We start from the raw sequence: 17,735 nt of genomic DNA, 5'->3' as shown, positions 1-17,735 counted from the left end.
TTTTACTTGAGTACATTTTTGCCTGTGTATTTGTACTTTTACTTAAGTACATTTTTTGAGTACTTTCTCCACCACTGCAGCATTGAGAATAGGTTTAGCCTTTCCTTCCTGTCCAGAGTAGTTATTAATTATTTAAAGAGCAGAGGCAACATCACTTCACGTGTGTTAGAGGGCGTTCAGGTGAAAACTGGGTTTTACACAGTTTTTAGAATTGTATATTAGCCTGAGCTTGACTAGCAAGGTTAGCATGACTAGCATTAGTAGCACCGCAGTCTTTGTGTGTATTCTCCAGAAAATGTGGAGCAGGGTTGTACTATATGTGGCCCAGAGGGCATTTTCGAAACGACACAAATTTAAGAATTTGCATCATTTAAGAATGATACAAATTCGGTGCCTCAGGTGTTTCAGTCATCTCTGAATCCATTGTCCACAGCCATTGTGCACCACCAGTGCTGCCAACCCTTCGTTTAGAGATAAAATACAAAGTATTTCATCTCTACATAGCCAAGTTTTTTGCAATTCTCTTGCGTGGACCACATCTATTCAGTGACTTTTGCTCAAAAACAGACTTTGGCGCAGACTTTATTAAACTTGGCTAGATAAAGCAAAGAAAGAGGGACCCACATTTTGTTGTCATTGAGAAACAACATATTTTTTTCCTATTCTTTTCAATCAAAACCCAAAAAGGTGGATACCTTTCTTCATATAAAGAATGCTTCCAAAAATGTCATTATGTTTCCTAATAGTTTCCATGCCTTTCCTGAAAAAACAAAAGGCATGAAAAAAGGCAAAAAAAGGGCAAAAAAAAATGACTGCTTTGTTTGTTTAATTAAGGTTTTGCAGAGTTAGTTTATTGTTATGTAGGTAAAAATATCACTATAGAAGTGTGTGTGTGTGTATATCATATTTTTAAAATTATTAATATTTACTTGTAAGTCTTTTTGCCTTGATGATTTTGTCCCATGTGACAAAAACTGGTTTAGATTCTTTCCTTAACTCTCTTGATCTCTCACAGAATTAAGCCCAAAACAGAGAGAGAGAAAAAAATACAGAACCAGAACCTAATTTGGAAATAATGACTTAATGTACCAAACCCGAGTCAAGCCCTGAGTCATGTAATAAATTAAAATTTAATAGAATTATGTCAGTAATAACTTATTATAATCATGAAATTACTATCACTGAGATTAGTGCAAACCCAGATCTCACAAAGTCCCCAGCCTCACAAAGCTTCATGTGAGTCACAGACCAGGCTTTGGCATGCGTTTCTTTCTGCCCGGGACTTACCGCGGACACATCTTTATTAACTGGGAATGCAGTAATCTTTGCTCCGAGCCATACTGAATATGTATTATGAAGGAAACTCTCTTCTGAGCCCCAAAAGTCAGGGAGAAAAGTGTTCACATAAGGCATGTGGAGGGCGGTTATAAAAGTTTAAAGGTACAGTCGATTAAGGCAGCCGTCCAAATTTTGTGAAATAGCAACTAAAGTTGGTGTTAAAGATTCTGTCTGCGGAAAGAAAAAAAAGGAGGTTCTGTCTGGGTCAATGTTTTTGGAAAGCAAAAAGATGATTGGCACAGCTAACTCCCAACATATCTTAATTTACAGGAGGGGCTAAACGAGAACAAAAAAAGTCCAATTCTAAACTTATTCAAGTTTAGAATAATAGTGTAGTATACAAGAAGTTTACATACTGTAAATAAACCCTCAAACACATTCGTACATCGCTTATAATTTGCAGAAAAGCCCCACTGAGCAAGACACAGACAAACCAAATGCTTTTTTCCAGTCAGTCGAATGTCTGACCACTTTTCTATGCAGAATTGGTAGCATGCTGCCATCACCTTCCTTGACAGCCGGGCCAATGTTTTTAGGTTCGAAAGCCTCACCTTGACCCGTCCATTCTTCTTGTTATTGTGGCCAAACAGCTCAATCTTTCCTTTTACGTCTGACTGTAAAGGTTTTCCGCAGAAGACAGTTGGCTCGTCAAAAAAAACCCAAAAAACAAAAAAAAACAAAAGGTCACAGTAAATTGATCAAAAAACGTAAATCTAACGTGTAAATATGTTGTGATGAATCAAATTATCAGAAGCAGAATCTGAACTAAATGTCTGTTTTTAAGGCAATCAGCTGCACCCAGGAATGTGCATCTTTTTTTCTTTTTATTTTATTTAATTCATTTAGAGTTTAAAACGAACATGTGACATATGCTAACAAAAACAAATGTTTTGGCCAAAAAGGGGTCGTCTGTAGAAAAGATTCTTGTATAGTCTACCAGTTCTCTCAAAAGTCATAGACGCATCTTTAAACACAAAACAGGCAATGTTTATGGAGAGAAATGATAATAATGGAATAAAACATATTTACTTTGCAATGCATCAATATACTTCACTGTACCTTGACAGAATATTACATTCTATTATATTCTTCAAAGTAAAAATCCAAGTTTACCAGTAAACCAAGAACTTAGCATTATGTAATGAATGCTAATAGATCCATAAGTGTCTAAATTACTCTCTTGATCTCTAATTCTGAACACATCACATTGTTATCAATTTAAGAAAAAAAAAGCTAGAATATGCACTTTTATCTATGAAAATGCAAATTTTCACCAACGAGGCAGTTTTTTACACAGAGCACACATACGCCGGTACGTTAAAAGACACGCTACCCACGCGTATACACAAGAGAAAACAGCAAGCACACGCACGCACGCACACACGCACGCACGCACGCACGCACACACACACACATAACAACAAAGTGAGTTGTCAAGAGGACAGAACAGAGAAGGGGGAATAAATTAACGCTACACGTGCCTCTTTTAGCTGTACTTTCTGGCTCAAACTGGTGCTGGAGGATAGCTGCTGTATCTTTAAAAAAAAAACACTGCTCCTACTGGTTCACATATAATCACAACAGGGATTCGTTAGATTATAAAAGCAGGAATAATCTGGAAACATTAAGCAGCTGGAGTAAAAATGCCTAAAAATAAGAGAACCCAGCAGGAATCAAACAGGAAGTGAAAGTTGCTGTCTCTATTTATCACTTTGTAGCTGCTTTCTGCCGCCGCAGCCTTCCAAATGGATAGCATCCAGAGTTACAGATCCGGGAAGACATGCACCTGGAGGCGTCGCGGCTCGTCTTTGAAACTCTTGAAGAATAAAAAAGAAAAAAAACGAAACAGGAGTTCAGGTGTCAATCTTTATCGTGGCGTTCACTGGGAGAAGGAGAGCGCGCTTCTTCACCCCGTCAGTTGCAAGCTTGTGGTGCGAGACCACGTTAAGACTTTTTGGAAATTTAATTAGGGCACGCAAACTAAAAAGACAGAATTAACGCCAAACGGGCATTTACCAACACAGGAATTGAAGTGGCACAAAGATTTAAAAAAGTGTGCCATCATCTGTGAAGTAAAATTGAAACATAATATGTCTTTAGTGGATCTCATTGTGATAACATGATGATCATTTTGAGGGTTTCTTTATCAGCTTTGCTGAGTTTTTTTTTTTTTAGGCGTTTAAGATTTTGGCCCTAAAAATCCTAATGTAGAAGAAGAGTTAAAAGGCAGAAACATTTCAACCAACTACGTTTTCAATCTCTTGAATTAAATTGGTCTTTTCCCGACGCCACAAATTATCTTGGATTTAATCAAACCTACAAAGGTAACGAAGGCGTTTCTCTAGAAGGCTTTGATAGAAATATAGAGACGGTTCTCTCCTTCTGATTGATGGAGAGTGAAGTAGTTATAAGCAAGTAGACTTCTAACAAATACTTGATTGTTCTTGCTCAAAATTGTGCAAAATTTAGAGGCGTTTGTAACATCATCCATGTTTTTGTCTTGGCTTTTTATCAGCTTCAATAAACCTTTTAGGTATTGTTATTTATGCAGTGGTTTAGGTATTTATTTTGTGCCCTTGTCTGGACTGATACCTTCGTAGCATGAGATCCTTCAAATTCTTTGCAAAGTTTTGCAAAAAAGTACATAAATCTCAAGGAAATCATACACGAAAGGCTGAACTTTATATTTAGTAAATATATGTACCAGAGAAAATCTGTGCTTCAAAATCTATTCAAGAGTTTTGAGTTTCTGTTTCGCTCTCACATCTTCTCATCCCAAACCAGGCGAATGTAACATCAAACATGGAACAAGTGTTGAGATTATTAATCGTGATCTAATTTTTTCACATTACACAGAAAATTGAGACTTTAACAAGCATTCACACATACTGTCAGAAAAATATTTATGTTAGTGGCTGCTTCACTATAAAGTTAAAATGACATTGTTGCATATTGTTACCTTCTTAAAACAATCCCCCACACCCCCAAATCATTTTCTGCTAAAAGTTATTTTTCCCAATAAATCACCACCTCTCTGTAATTTTAATTTGATTAATTTTAGTCATTTTTATTCAAATATAAAATCACTTTTGGCAAAAAAAATGACATTGGCCATTATTTTAGGAATGTATGTAGAAATGTAACTCTGAAGTGACTCTCTGACAGACAGTGTTGCCCGTCGTCTATACCTAATGAAAAGCCCATCTGCCTATAGCCGTTCAGCTGCAAGAGTGTTTTCTTGACACAACTTTGTCACTCAGGAAGCTGTAAATGCCAATTAGAGCGGGCTGGCAGAGCACAGCTAGGTGCCCTTGTGTGACTCTTGTCAGAGAGCAGGCATAATTATTGACAGGCAGAGTTCATCGGTGTCAGTTCGCTCTCCCACCAGCGGACGCCTGAACTCAGGCTGTGGGCCCCGGGGATTTCTGGTCACATCTCATCAAGGTGGGGTAGGGGGTGTTTCAGCAAACAGGAGGAGGATTTGCATATTATAATTATTTCTGCATGCCAACAGTCTTCTCAATAAGATCCCACAAAGCACTGCGGCTCCACAAACTTTAATTATAAAAGTCTCCTTGAATGGGGGAAGAGCGAAAAAATAAATAAATTAAAGGTCTCGCTGGCAGCGTGCACTGTACTTCCCCACGCTGCCTGTTGATAGAGAGCCTGCAGGTTATAGATTCGTATTATATGCGTATAAAATACTGCAGTATCATTTTTATACGTTTGTCACCTACAGAGGCCTCCGCACTCATTGGTGCCTTAGCTGAGGATACAAAGGTGGTTCTCTTGTGAACGGATCTGTTCCTTTCTGTCACCCTCCAACCAATTAGAATGAAAACAAAAAGAGATTTTTGAGTGGGATAAAATGCAGAGCAGTCCTGCACCAAGCATGCAAACTGGCTTCCCTGTTCTCAACAGCAAGCAGGGTACGCCTACTGAACATATGCGGATGGCAACTCTACAGTGAGAAAATGTCTATATGCATCAGGAAAATTGTTCAGTGGAAATCTAATATTTTAGTTATATAGAGTATATATACATATATAAATTTTTAATCTGGTGTTTACATATTCATCTTTCAAATGGCACACAGGCAACTTCCCATATAGAAGAAAACACATTGTGCGTTTATAATGTCTCTGAAACTGGGAATGTAATCTAAACATCCAACCTTTGAATAAGTACATTTATTCATTCCTCAAAATAATTTAATTTAAAAAAATCACCAGTGGCACAATCATTCCAACACATAACAATTCCTGTCCCCTAAATGCTAAAACAGCTTTATTTCTAAGTTTTACATTTCCAGAAGATTCTAACTAGTCAACCATGATTTTGTTTCAGTGAGATTTAAATATGACACTAATTGATGTTGATCCTCTCCAAAAAGAGAGGAAAACAAAACAACAGGCCATTCCAGTAAGGCAAATATGTTTCAAGATACAGGAGCAACTGTTACAAGAAATGAGCTATTCACCCTAACTCACCCATATCACAATGAAGCTAAAACCAACTGCAAATATAACAAACTAAGGTGTAAATTTATATACAAGTCAAATTGGGAAGGGTATGTTTTTCAACTGCAATGATTATTGTTTAAAAAGGGAAAAAAAATAGAATTAAAAAAACAGCAACATATAGAGGTCTGATAGATTAATATTTAATGAGAGCAACTACATATTAGTTGCTAAATGATAAGTAAAATTGGATTACATAGCTGTAATTAGTGCTGGTTTCACCTATTACACTTTCATTAAATGTTTAGTTGAACAGAGAACTCCATGACTAAACGAGGTGAAAACTTACAAATTTTCTAAATATAGAAATTCAGGTTATATGCAGGTTTCAGCAAGTCAAATTTAAGACTTTTAAGACCTTTTGTAAATCCACCTTGAATGATATTAAGGACAAAAAACTATAAATATAGGGGATGGTGGGAGGAACATGCTGCATTACAATCAAACACAGCTCAAACTCTGGACCCAGCTTTGTGTTTCTCAGACTACATATGGCTCTCTACAGCTTTAACCTCCATAGCGCTAATTTTAAAAAGTTTTTTAGCTCCTAACCTCGAATGGGTTGGCAGTAGAAGTCAGCCAGTGGCATAAACAAACGTCTTCCAGCCAACTGCTGATAAATTTGCACCTTCCCACTACACAGACAAAAAGGCTAACAGGCCAGCTAGCTAGCAAAGGACTAACAGTAGTTAGTTAGCAGTTGCTTCAACTGCCTTGAGTCCCAGACGCACTGAAGATGTTTGGGTGCGACTCAAGCTTTTGCTTGACAGAAAAGGTCTGCTAGAAAATAACACTACGTTAAAATAAAACGACATTATTTCCTGCTTTGCATCAATGTCTGAATAAGACGAAGTGGCTGCCTGTTCTTCAATGCCTCAGTGTTATCGGTACCTCTACCTCACCATGGTTTTCCTTGTAGCGTTATGCTAACATTCTTCTGTGCTCCATTCTTGAATGTACCTCTCTCTGCTTCACCAGGACGTTACTTCCTGGATTCCTCCAGGAACAAATTCGCTCCACAGCCTTCTGGATCGTCAACCACAGCCAGCAGCCACTAACGTCTTCCTTTCCCGCCATCAAATTATTACACAAAGTTGTTGAAATATCCATACGTATGAAAAAAAGAGACAGTTGCATAACCTCACACTAAAAAAAATGAAAGAAATAATTAGATTTCATTAAATTTATTCAGTCAGGAAAGGAAATGTGTTTAATGGAACAGCTTCTTTCTGAATTATTGGTATCTCTGCTGTTAATACCTCACCAGGAACCATTTTACCAATATAACGCCACCAAGTCGTCTCCAATAATCTCTCAAAAGGTCGGAGGACACAGAAAGGAATTTTTCACCATCACTCCTCCTCATCGGCTCACTCCACAGGTGTTGTGGAGGATTTATGTCAACAGGACAGAGACCGGGCCATGTAGAAGGTTGATTTTGTGTCCGGTGAAGCATTTCTTTGTTAATGGCCATATGTTAAATGGACTGAATGTACTGTAGCTTTTCTAGTCACTTTTCTATTAACCCGCTCTATGCGCTTTTACACTAGAGTCACATTTACCCAGCCACAGTAATAAAACACTTTCATACATTGGCATGAAGATTGAGAATTATGACCAAAATTCTGTTTTTGCCAGCAGCCATGAGATTTTTATGATGCCATGCATTCAAACACACCCACAGCAACAGTAAACTCATTCGAAATGCTTTTTCACGTAAATGTCCTTTTCTTTACATCAAACTCACATGGAGCATTTGCTACTGAAAAGCTCAATCTTAGTCTAACCTGACTAAAGCATATTGTCCCAGTTAAAGCCCAAGTAAAATTAATAAGTTCAACATTGCTACATTTGTTATGGCAAAACAGAAAAGACTTTTATTTCCCTTTCCTGGCACTACTTCTAAGCAACATGTTGGCATGGGTTGCTTAAAAGCAACCCATGGACATGCCAACGGGTTGGGATGTTCAAAGTGTCCGATGCTAGTTCTCTCACACTGAGATTTAAAGAGTTTTTATGAAGGCGTACCTTTCATGTGTTCATTTTGATTAATCAATCGCAGAAAGAAAAAACAAAAGTGTGCACCCATTTCATTATAACTTTTATTGTTTCCTCACTTTCAGCGGACCAGAAGCACTCCAGTCTGGTAGGGGGTCATTATGCCTCTAAGGGTTGTTGACTAGACAGTAGAAGTTGAAGCAGGTGGTGTATCGATTACAGAAGCAGCAAAAGCTCATCAATTAAATGCAAATATGTTGTAGCTATTGTTAGCTACCACAGTCTTGGAACCACTTAAAGCTGCAATTTGCAACTTTTATTTTTAAAAATATATTTCTTTACATATTTGTTAAAACTGTCTATGCTTTGACAGTATAAGACGAGACAGATAAATATGAAAAAATGAAGCTCTTCTGCCTCCTACTGCTATCTGCATAAAAACACAACTCTGTCAGAAACGACCACTCAGAGCCAGGAAGACGGTCTTAGCACTGTCAGTCATACTGTGTACAGGCCAGCATGCTAGCCTCTTGTCAAGCTAGCTAGCAAGACCAACGATGACGGCAGACAAACCATTTTCCTCTAATGGTAAGTTGTTACTCTGCCATAAGCACACTGAGCAGCGCATACCCTACGATGATTGACAGCAATCTTTTTACAGACTGTCTCATACCATGTTGTCATGACGCAGTGACAGTTTTAACAAGTATGCAAAAAGGCATATGTGTAAAAGTGACATACTGCAACTTAAGGGCTGAAAAAAAAAAGAAGTTTATTTTTGCTGTAAATGTTCGAGCTCTCGCGTCTTCTCTGCGATTCACTTGTCAGTCAAAATACGAGGAAAGAAATCGGTTACTGTGCCAAGTATTGTGGTTTGAGGAACATGTGATTATTTGGTGCAAGTTAATTACGAAGCCTCTAGTTAATTAGATACCGTTTTAATTGCGCCCCATCACTAACTTTTTACCTTCCTTAGCAATATGATTACTGTGCCTGGTGGCAAGATAATACGCGTCCTCATTCAGCCTAGTGGGCAGAGGCTAGAAGAAACAGCCTCTGAGTCACATCATATTTATACGCCACAGAAACAGAAAAGCAGCAATTGCTAATTAGAATCATGGAGAAACTGACAGAAATTTAAAAGTGAAGTACAAAGGCTTTAAATTTGACAAAAATATCTTTCTCAACATGGCCTATTTTTCTCTCTCTCATAAAATAAAACCACACAAGCCATGTTATATGATATTGTTTAAACAGAAACTGAACTGAAACGAGCTTGAAATGATACTTAATATCCTTGATTTTTTTTGTCCACGCATTGTTGAAGCGTTCTCTTCACAAAAGACGTCGTTCCATATCACGCTACCAACAAATGTCAAGCCACTCGAATAATCAAAGGTAAATCGTTCTTGATTTAAGAAAAAAAAAAAAAGATATGCAAATAATTTCACTTTATGTGAAGTGATAGTGTTTTGTTTTTGGTGTTTTTATTTTTTTTTCTCTCTCCTTTGCTTCCAACAGCTGAATGCTGATTACATTACTGTATATCACCTATACCTTTCATTGAAATAACCCCGCTAATCACAGGGACTTGTAATGAAATTATCAAATGCGGCTTGTTCCAGTCGGGTACTGTTTATGCACACGTTGCCTCCATAAACGAGGAGGTTTAAAAAAAGAAAAAGCAGCCTTTTACTCTCCATCTGCTCGCTGTTGTGATTTGTGGAATCAACAAGACAATGCGAAGCCCCCTGATTCACAATGGCCGCTTGCCGACTTCAGATCTGCTTGTGCTGCGTGAGAGGCTTCCAGGGCGCTTCACGCACAAAGAGGAGCCTGGCCTTTTCTGGGATCCACGTGTCGAATTAAAAACCACTGTAGCGCTAATGCCAGTGACAAACAGGTTTATGTCAAATGATATTCGTGGGAATGGAAAGGTTTAACTGTTTGCCTTCCATAAAAAAAAAAGAAAAAAAAAAAGAAAAAGCAGATGACGAACATCAAAATCATACTTAAATAAAAGTAATAAAATAATACGGGTAGAAGTACCATAAAGTAAAAGTAATGGCTGCTTGTGGTGTCACATAATATATTTCTGTGTTATTGCAGAAGTGCCTCCCGGGTTTTTTTTTTTTCTCTCCTGTATTTTCAGAAAAACAATAATCATAGCAGAAAACGACATTGTTTTCTTGGTATCACGACGTTAACGGCGTCATCGCATTATTACCATTTTATGCTCTGTGACACAGTTCATCTATTATGGTTTCAGGTCTGTTATGAATGCTTGCAGCCTGCAGCCAAACGCAGATGTATTCATAAGTCGCGTCTAAAATGGGAACAGCATCGGCGGAGCTTTCATTCAGAGATTCAGGTTGGAAATCGCTCAGAGGAGGGAGGATTTATGAGGATTTGGAGGCTGGAATCAACACCGTTTTGCTTTATGTTCTTTATGTTCTGTTGAACATTGCTGTGGAGACAGTTTGTTGATGGCAAACAAGCTACAGTAGAAACATCCTGCTATAATAAACACTTTTCCTCTAGGTTAATGTATTTGTTAAAGGAAAAGGCGATCCAAACCCAGCTGACCCTACGTGGGAAAATGATCGCTCCCTAAACTTGGTAAGTGATTGTAACCGTCGTGAAATCCTTGGTGGAAAGAACGTCGCTGTGGAGGAATATTAGCCAACACTTTTTCGCATCACGTGAGTCACATGACCAACAACCGGACTTTGCCACCTGCAGAAAACACGAAGAAAAATACGACAGGAAGTAGCTGGAGGTCGATGTCGGCATGTTTTTCTAATGACTCATTGCAAGAATAAACCTATTCACGTGTGATTTTAATTTTATTTTTTGTTTATTGGAAACACCGCAATTACAAAATTGCGTTTTTTTCTTTAACAGCGTAATATTACCAAAGTTTTGCGTGCATATGTAATGGAAATGCAGTTGTTGACGGGCTTACAGCGGCTTGTTTTAGGCCATGATACACCATTTTTTATCTAAAGTAAAAAATTATATATATTTGAGAAGCTAGAATGCAAAAGCAAAATAAAATTTCAAGAGAGAATCTGAAACTAAGGTATCAATCTTACCAGACCAGTATCAAATTGATTCTGGTATCCATTTAGAATCGATCTTATCGATGTTTTGGATCAATTCACTCACCACTTCCTGGTTTGCACTGGGCAATTGTCCTGCTGCATAACCCGAACGAGCTTGATCTTAAGATCTCAAATGATTCCCTTCATAAACATAATGGGCCCCCCATGCAGACAAAACTGCATTTTGTATTCACTCTAGTTATATTTGTCTCAAGATGATCTGACATAGTAAAGTATGATGAAAAAACTAAATAAATCTGTGATGTAGCAAAAACTTTGTGAAAGCATCATTTATTAACTAGGTCCTTGGAGTTTGATGTTAACTAAATTTAGTGACTACAAACATTTGAGCTGTCAACAATACAGAAGTGCATCACCACTCCAAGCTCAAAAGATCTGGGGTTTTGTGAAAGTAATTGCACTTTTATTGGATTTATTGGCACAAGTGTTTAATGGTACGGTGAGATTGCACTAATGCATTCCAGCTTTAATTTTAACAGCCCTTCTCAAAACCTAAAGCTTTTAATTAAAAGCAGGAAGCTGTGTTAAGATAACTTCTTAATTTATTTGTTTACTTGAAACAAAAACAAAAAGAAAAAAAAAACAAAAAACAAAACAAAACGAGAGCCGTGCTCTAAAATGTACTTAATGCATTCCAAAGTGGGAGCCATAAATTCTAATTCAAGCTGTAAGGACACCGATGCCTCGTTTCCACCGAGCGCTACGACACGGGTCACTGAAGTTTGGTGCTCTGTGAAATCAGGAGATTGTTTCCATTGGCAGGTGGACTCTCACTGGGACGTTGATGAGACAGACAACTGACTGTAAAACCTAGTTCTGCCTAAAAAGTGTAACCACAAACTACTACGATTTGTCACAAATTGTTTTTTTTGTCCCCCAGTCAATGGACTGTGTGTTGTGACACCAAAAGTTTCACGCTAACCAAACCGTACCATTTGTCCTGTGGACCTACAACGGGGGCCTAGGAATGTTGCGGCATTGTTTTGGTTTGGTCCGCTTTTACAACGGAAACAGACAAAATGGCGTTCCAAAAGGAAAAAGAGCCGAAAAAGCACAATCAAGAGTTCCTTGGTCAATGTCCCATCAGTGGTTCTACTAAACTTTGACTTCTAAGCCTGCCACAATTCCTATATTAAGGATGCTCCATTAAACAACTGTGGGTTAATGTGAAAAATAAAGTTGCTCCAACAGAAAAATTCAGCCTTCCTGTTAGCTACTGAATGTCGTGCTCTTTTTTTGTGGACACTAAAGAGTGAACAGTTGAAATACATATTCCCACAGTCACCGGGTGAAACAGTAGATCCTGTCAGGCCGTCAGTCAGTGTGTTGAGGTTTGTTTTATCTGTACGACATTTCAGAAGGAATTCCACAACGGCGGCAGACAAACAAGCTGTTAAAAAGGTCATAGTACAGCAGATCAAGCCAATATAATTCATTGATTTTTATTTTCATGTCTTTCTTTTTCTGTAAGTGTTTCCGATGTCGGTCAACACGTTTCGTTTGGGAGCGTGTGTTTGACGTGTAACGCCGTTAAAAGCATGGAGAAAAGCTAGTTCCAAATTGTAAATAAGCGTATAAATCTATGAAAAATAACAGCTTAAAGACACTTTAGCGCAGAAAAAATTCATAGCAGATTAATAACATTGGTTAATGCACAATTTTTAAATCTCTTTTTTAAAATGCGAGAAACCCAAAGTGGCTCTAGTCTGATTGGAGTTATGTTAACTTTTCGTGAAGTGCTTACTGCTCACAGCAAATCTGAAAAAGCACATCTGAATACATTCCAGATTATTTAACATCAAGACACCAACAGAACCGGAATGATTGAATACGCTGGCCAGCTTTTTAGCAAACAGCGGGTAGAGTGACGACTCCTCCTTACAAGGTCAACTGTAGCTGCCAAATTTGTCCCAAAGAAATCCCCACACTGGAAAAAAAACAAAAACAAAAAAAAAACAAGAATCAGCTGTAAACACTTTAATAAAGTCAGACGCTGCAAGCAAACAATAAGCGAAGAGGCAATAAATCTGAGCAACTTGCTATTTTTAGACTCTGTAAGCCTTGGAAACTGTGAACTGTTGGCAACGAAAGTCAGTAATTCACAAAACTTCATTATTTTAGTCTCGTCTGTTTGCAGTTTCTGCATAATGTGATCATTTGCTTTGTATATTTTCTTGTCCTCTGTCATCATCATTACATTTATTGACTTCCTGCTTTGTTGCTCTTGTTCTTTGGTTCATTAGCAGAGAGTCCTTCACAGACTTTATAGACAGACTGAAAGAGAAAAAGAAACAAATCAGATGAATTTTCTTTGTCGGTGCCACTTTGTTCTGTCACAAGAGAGGAATTCAAACTTAGTTTCAAATCTTCTTTCTGAGGCTCCTATGGCGCCTGGGTGCTCCGCTCTGGATGCCTTTTATGTGCCTCGGTGCCACATCTAATTCAAGCAAGTGGTTGATTTACGCCCTATAGGGAGCATTTATTAAGTGGATAAACTAAGAAACTTTTCCTGCTGAAAAATGAACAGAATTAATTGTACAACAAGGCTCCCCAGCACAGATCTACCATTAATATAAACTGTTTTCTGTAGCAAAGCTGGTTTTCCTTCTGACTGGTTTATTATTTAGCGACTATTCGTTTAATGAATAATGCAGATCGGTGATTTTCACATCTTCCAGAGCTGCTGAATTTTGCACCAGCAGCCGGGGTTTCTGCACGGTAATCGCAGTTCCTGGCTTACGCCGACTGTGTGCTGACATTTGTATTTAAATAAAACAAAATTTGAACTGAATGGAGGACTATACATTTTAACAGAAACATTACATTATCTCTTCCCCCTTCAGAACAGATTAAGTAAACGCACGATGAATACAAATTAGCTAGTAACTAAATGGTCTTTGCAGAGTCTTGGGAGATGTTTTCTGGGGTCCTATATTCCTTTTTTATTATTTGTGATATGATAAATCGAAAATACAAGTGTTAGAATTGGGTATACAACAAAGACAAAAATAAATAAGTAAAAATAAGCAAAACAGGAAAAGAGTCCAGTGTAGTACTTTGGATATTTGTAGTGTTTGCTAATATGATAGAGGTGAAAAACAGGAACATATTAAAATTACTGATTATAGTTAATACTACTAAAAAAAAAAAGCCCTGATAATCGTAAGTTATTTAGTTTTTTTTTGGCTGATATTTAATTAAGGAACCGGCTTGGGGGAGAGGACTTTTTATGACGCAACACCAGGAAGTGGAGGAACTCATTAGTATCCTGGAAGCAAAAGATTTGACTCTGGAGAAGATCTTGAAACTCTAATGAGGGGAACATTTTTGTGTTCACATTAGTGTGTTTTTTGTTATAGTTATTTTGCATTTCTTTGTTGGGTTTTTCAGTGTTGGTTGATTTAGTGCCCCACCCCTTCTCCTGTCTTGTAGGTTAGATTTTGTGTTTACAATCCTTTTGTTATTCTTAGCTACATCTTTTTTGACATTTTTTTACCCTTTATTAACTAGACTTAATAAAAATATATATTGTAATTTCCATGGAGTTCTATTCATTTTTAGAAAAATTATATTGAATTTTTGTATACCTTTCTCCTAGTTCCCTGCTGCTTGGTCTGTGACGCAGCTCCTTATAGGATTTCTTACATATTCTTTCAACAGTCACAACACGTTTCATCAGAAACACCTTTGGGCTTGAGAGCCTAAGTGTCTTCAGAGGGATCAGTCAAAGAACTCTTAGACTGCATGATTCCCTCTATCTGCACTCAGATGAATGTGTTTTCACACAAGGCTGGGTCAAGGTTGAAGTTCTTGCACAAACACTCAGCGGGGCGCCGCGTTCTCCACAGAAAAAAAGAAAAATGTATACACCTGCATCTTCTGATGCTGATGATAAGTCGAAGAAAAAAAATTCTGATAATTGATCTTTCCACAGCTTGAAACTGATGGGAGGCGCAGAAAACATGCGATCCAGAAAGGGAAATTCAGCAAATTGCAAGGAAACAGCCTGGTGTAGACTGTGATTCGCATCTAAACAAGGTTTTCCAACGAAAACCTAGTATCTGAATGATCTTTTAGATGTATGTTTTACGTTGATTGCTTATTAGCAAACACTAAAACTAAAGTTTTGAGTTGGTGAACCCGTTAATCGCATCGTGGTGTCAATCTGAGAGGATTAAAATCAACACAGGACTCGTTTTTTTCCCTCCCTCTTTCCAACCAGACCCTCAAGATTAAATAACCTCATTTATCATTTTTAAATAACGCAGGCTTTCTCCTTCAGAGTATCATTTAATTAAAAAAAAGAAAGAAAAAAAAAACAATTGAGATTTATTACTAACACGATCCACATGAATAAATCTTCTGTGCTAACTGGATGCAATAATAGGAAATATGTACGGCTCTAATTGACGCAGAGGACGGTATTCCGAAACCTCGAAAAGCTCTGATGCTCGTCTTTATGTTGAAACCTTTCTGACAAGCTAAAGAAGAAGAAAAAAAAAGTGCATTAATGTGGACTGTACAACTTTAATTTTGGTGAAAAGCCGTCGCAAAGCGGTGTTACGCAGGATATCTGCCAAACATCCGCCGAAGGCTTTAGTAATCCCGTTTCTTTGTCGAATAAAGCACACTGCAATGTCACATCGGTGAGCAAATCCTCATCAAGTTTTAATCTATGCAGTATTGGCTTTTAGAAAATGAACAAATCAAAGTGGCGGCCTTCAGTTATTATCAACTTGCCACCATATCTGTGCTCATCTATCCATTGGGGGGCGGGGGGGACCCCAAAACACTCAAACTGTTTGTTTGCTTTCGTGCAAACTCGCATACTCAATTTGCATCTTCATGCGAGAATGTGTTTACTCGAGCGTTTGCGCCGTCCTGACCTTGATTTGCTTTTATTTTCTGCAGCACACAGATGTGATGAAATGTTGGTGTGTTTTTCCCCCCCTTCTACTTTTTATGTAATCTATAAAATAAGAGCTGAATCAATGTGCTGTGTACAGTTGGAAGGTAGCAGTTTTTTTTTTTAAAAAACAAACCTACGCTCTGTATCCCCTTTGATGTCCTTCATACCCCGACTTTAAAACTGACCAAGTTGAAAATATGAGCAGAACATCATTTGCAAGATTCGGTTTAAAAACATGAAGTATTTTAAGCATTTCCCCAAAACCTCCTGAAGGTAATTAAGGGCTAGAGAGGCCCCATGAGTGGTTTTGATGAGCTTTTCATGAGCTTCTTTCCACGGTTTTTTGCAGAGTAGATTGAAATCTTGTTTCATTTTATCTGCTGAGTAAGAGGTCAGTATATCTTGTAATATAATTAATATTTATTTTTCCTTGTCAGATGTCTAGTCTATTTAAACTAGCTTTAAATTAGGGGTGGGCTATTTATCGCATCGTTTGTATCATTTATCGTGATAAATTTATGAGAAGAAATCATCTACATATGTAATGATCTCCTGTATTTGCTAACTTGAACTGACACCACAAGCTATGGGAGAAACATACCGATCTGAATTCACTCTTACCTTTTTTCCTGTGTTTTTCGAAGCTAATGGGAAAAATTATTCTGTTTTTTTTTTTTTTTAAACAAATGTTTTTTCCTGGTTATACTAATGCTACTGCTCTACTAATATTCCACAAGCAGTTAAAGTTGAAAGTTAAAAGCATCCATTGAAGTCGAAGCACACTGGCCTAATTCCCTTAGGGTAGCAGAGGCACATATATAAAAGAAATATCTACGAGGAGCAACGATGTTTTTAGTCCCAGGAGGTCTGATGGTAACAAAAACACCCCCAAAAAATCTCCTTCACATCTTTTCCACCATGCATGTTGAATAACATTTTGAACAGATTAAGAATTAACAGATGTGTGTTTTTTTTTCTAAATAATTTTTTTGTTCTGTGTCTCAGTTGGGACATATTGTTTACAGTGGAAAAGTGCTCTATGTGTCTTTTTTGTGTGTGGCTTAGCAAAAACTGCAGAGAATACGCTAACTTTAACAAATGGGTTTATTTGACAAGTACAATAACATTTTCCTGCTGTGGGACAAAAAGTGAAAACACTATTTTGACACCTGCCATCTTTGAGTCTGCAGGTGTCACTTGCCATCATTTTGTAAAACTTGGGGCCTTTGAACAGATAGCAGCCCTGGGAACGCTGAGCTGGTGTTTAGGGGACCAGCAGCTCTGACAGAGCAGAAAAAGTCCACATGCTGTTTTCTTCCCAGCACCAGATTACACAAACTTTTGTCTTTAGAACCACCTTATGTCTTTGAGGCAAAGATTCAACAAAGTTTCAGAAAAATTCCTCAAAGATTTCGTACCATATTGACATGATGGCAGCACTCCTCTGCTGCAAATTTAACAGCTGCACATTGGTGCTGCTAATCTTCCATTCTACCAGATGCCATGTTTGGACTGAAATCTGGTGACTGGAGGCCACCAGAGTACAGAGAATGTATTGTTATGCTTAAGAAACCAACTTGAGGTGCTTTGAGCTGAAGTTGGTGAAAGAAGCCATCATTAGATGGTAGGTGAAGGCATTTAACAGTGTTCAACTTGTACCAAATAACCCAAAGTGTGGGTTGACACCATTACACACCAACTACAAACTTATATCATTGATTTTTAGAAGGATGGAACAATGTTTTCTTCAATTTATGCTTGAATTTAGCCAATGTTTTTCCAATCTGTTATTTTTGTGAGTTAGTGGAGTTTAGCTTTATGGTCCAAGTCGTAATATGGGCCAGG

The 17,735-nt window shown here is 37.7% G+C and overlaps 1 protein-coding gene across 4 annotated transcripts in view; it reads right to left on the bottom strand.

Annotated features, from left to right (window-relative positions):
* lrfn1 (leucine rich repeat and fibronectin type III domain containing 1) overlaps positions 1–17,735 on the bottom strand; it is a 223,709-nt gene that overhangs the window by 23,135 nt on the left and 182,839 nt on the right. The gene's annotated exons all lie outside the window — the stretch shown is intronic.

Source organism: Poecilia latipinna, unplaced genomic scaffold (assembly GCF_001443285.1).
Source record: "Poecilia latipinna isolate Pla-1442-1.1 unplaced genomic scaffold, P_latipinna-1.0 Scaffold1, whole genome shotgun sequence".
Taxonomy (NCBI): domain Eukaryota; kingdom Metazoa; phylum Chordata; class Actinopteri; order Cyprinodontiformes; family Poeciliidae; genus Poecilia; species Poecilia latipinna.
Note: the sequence above shows the minus strand (reverse complement) of the source record. Positions and strands in the feature narration are given on the sequence as shown.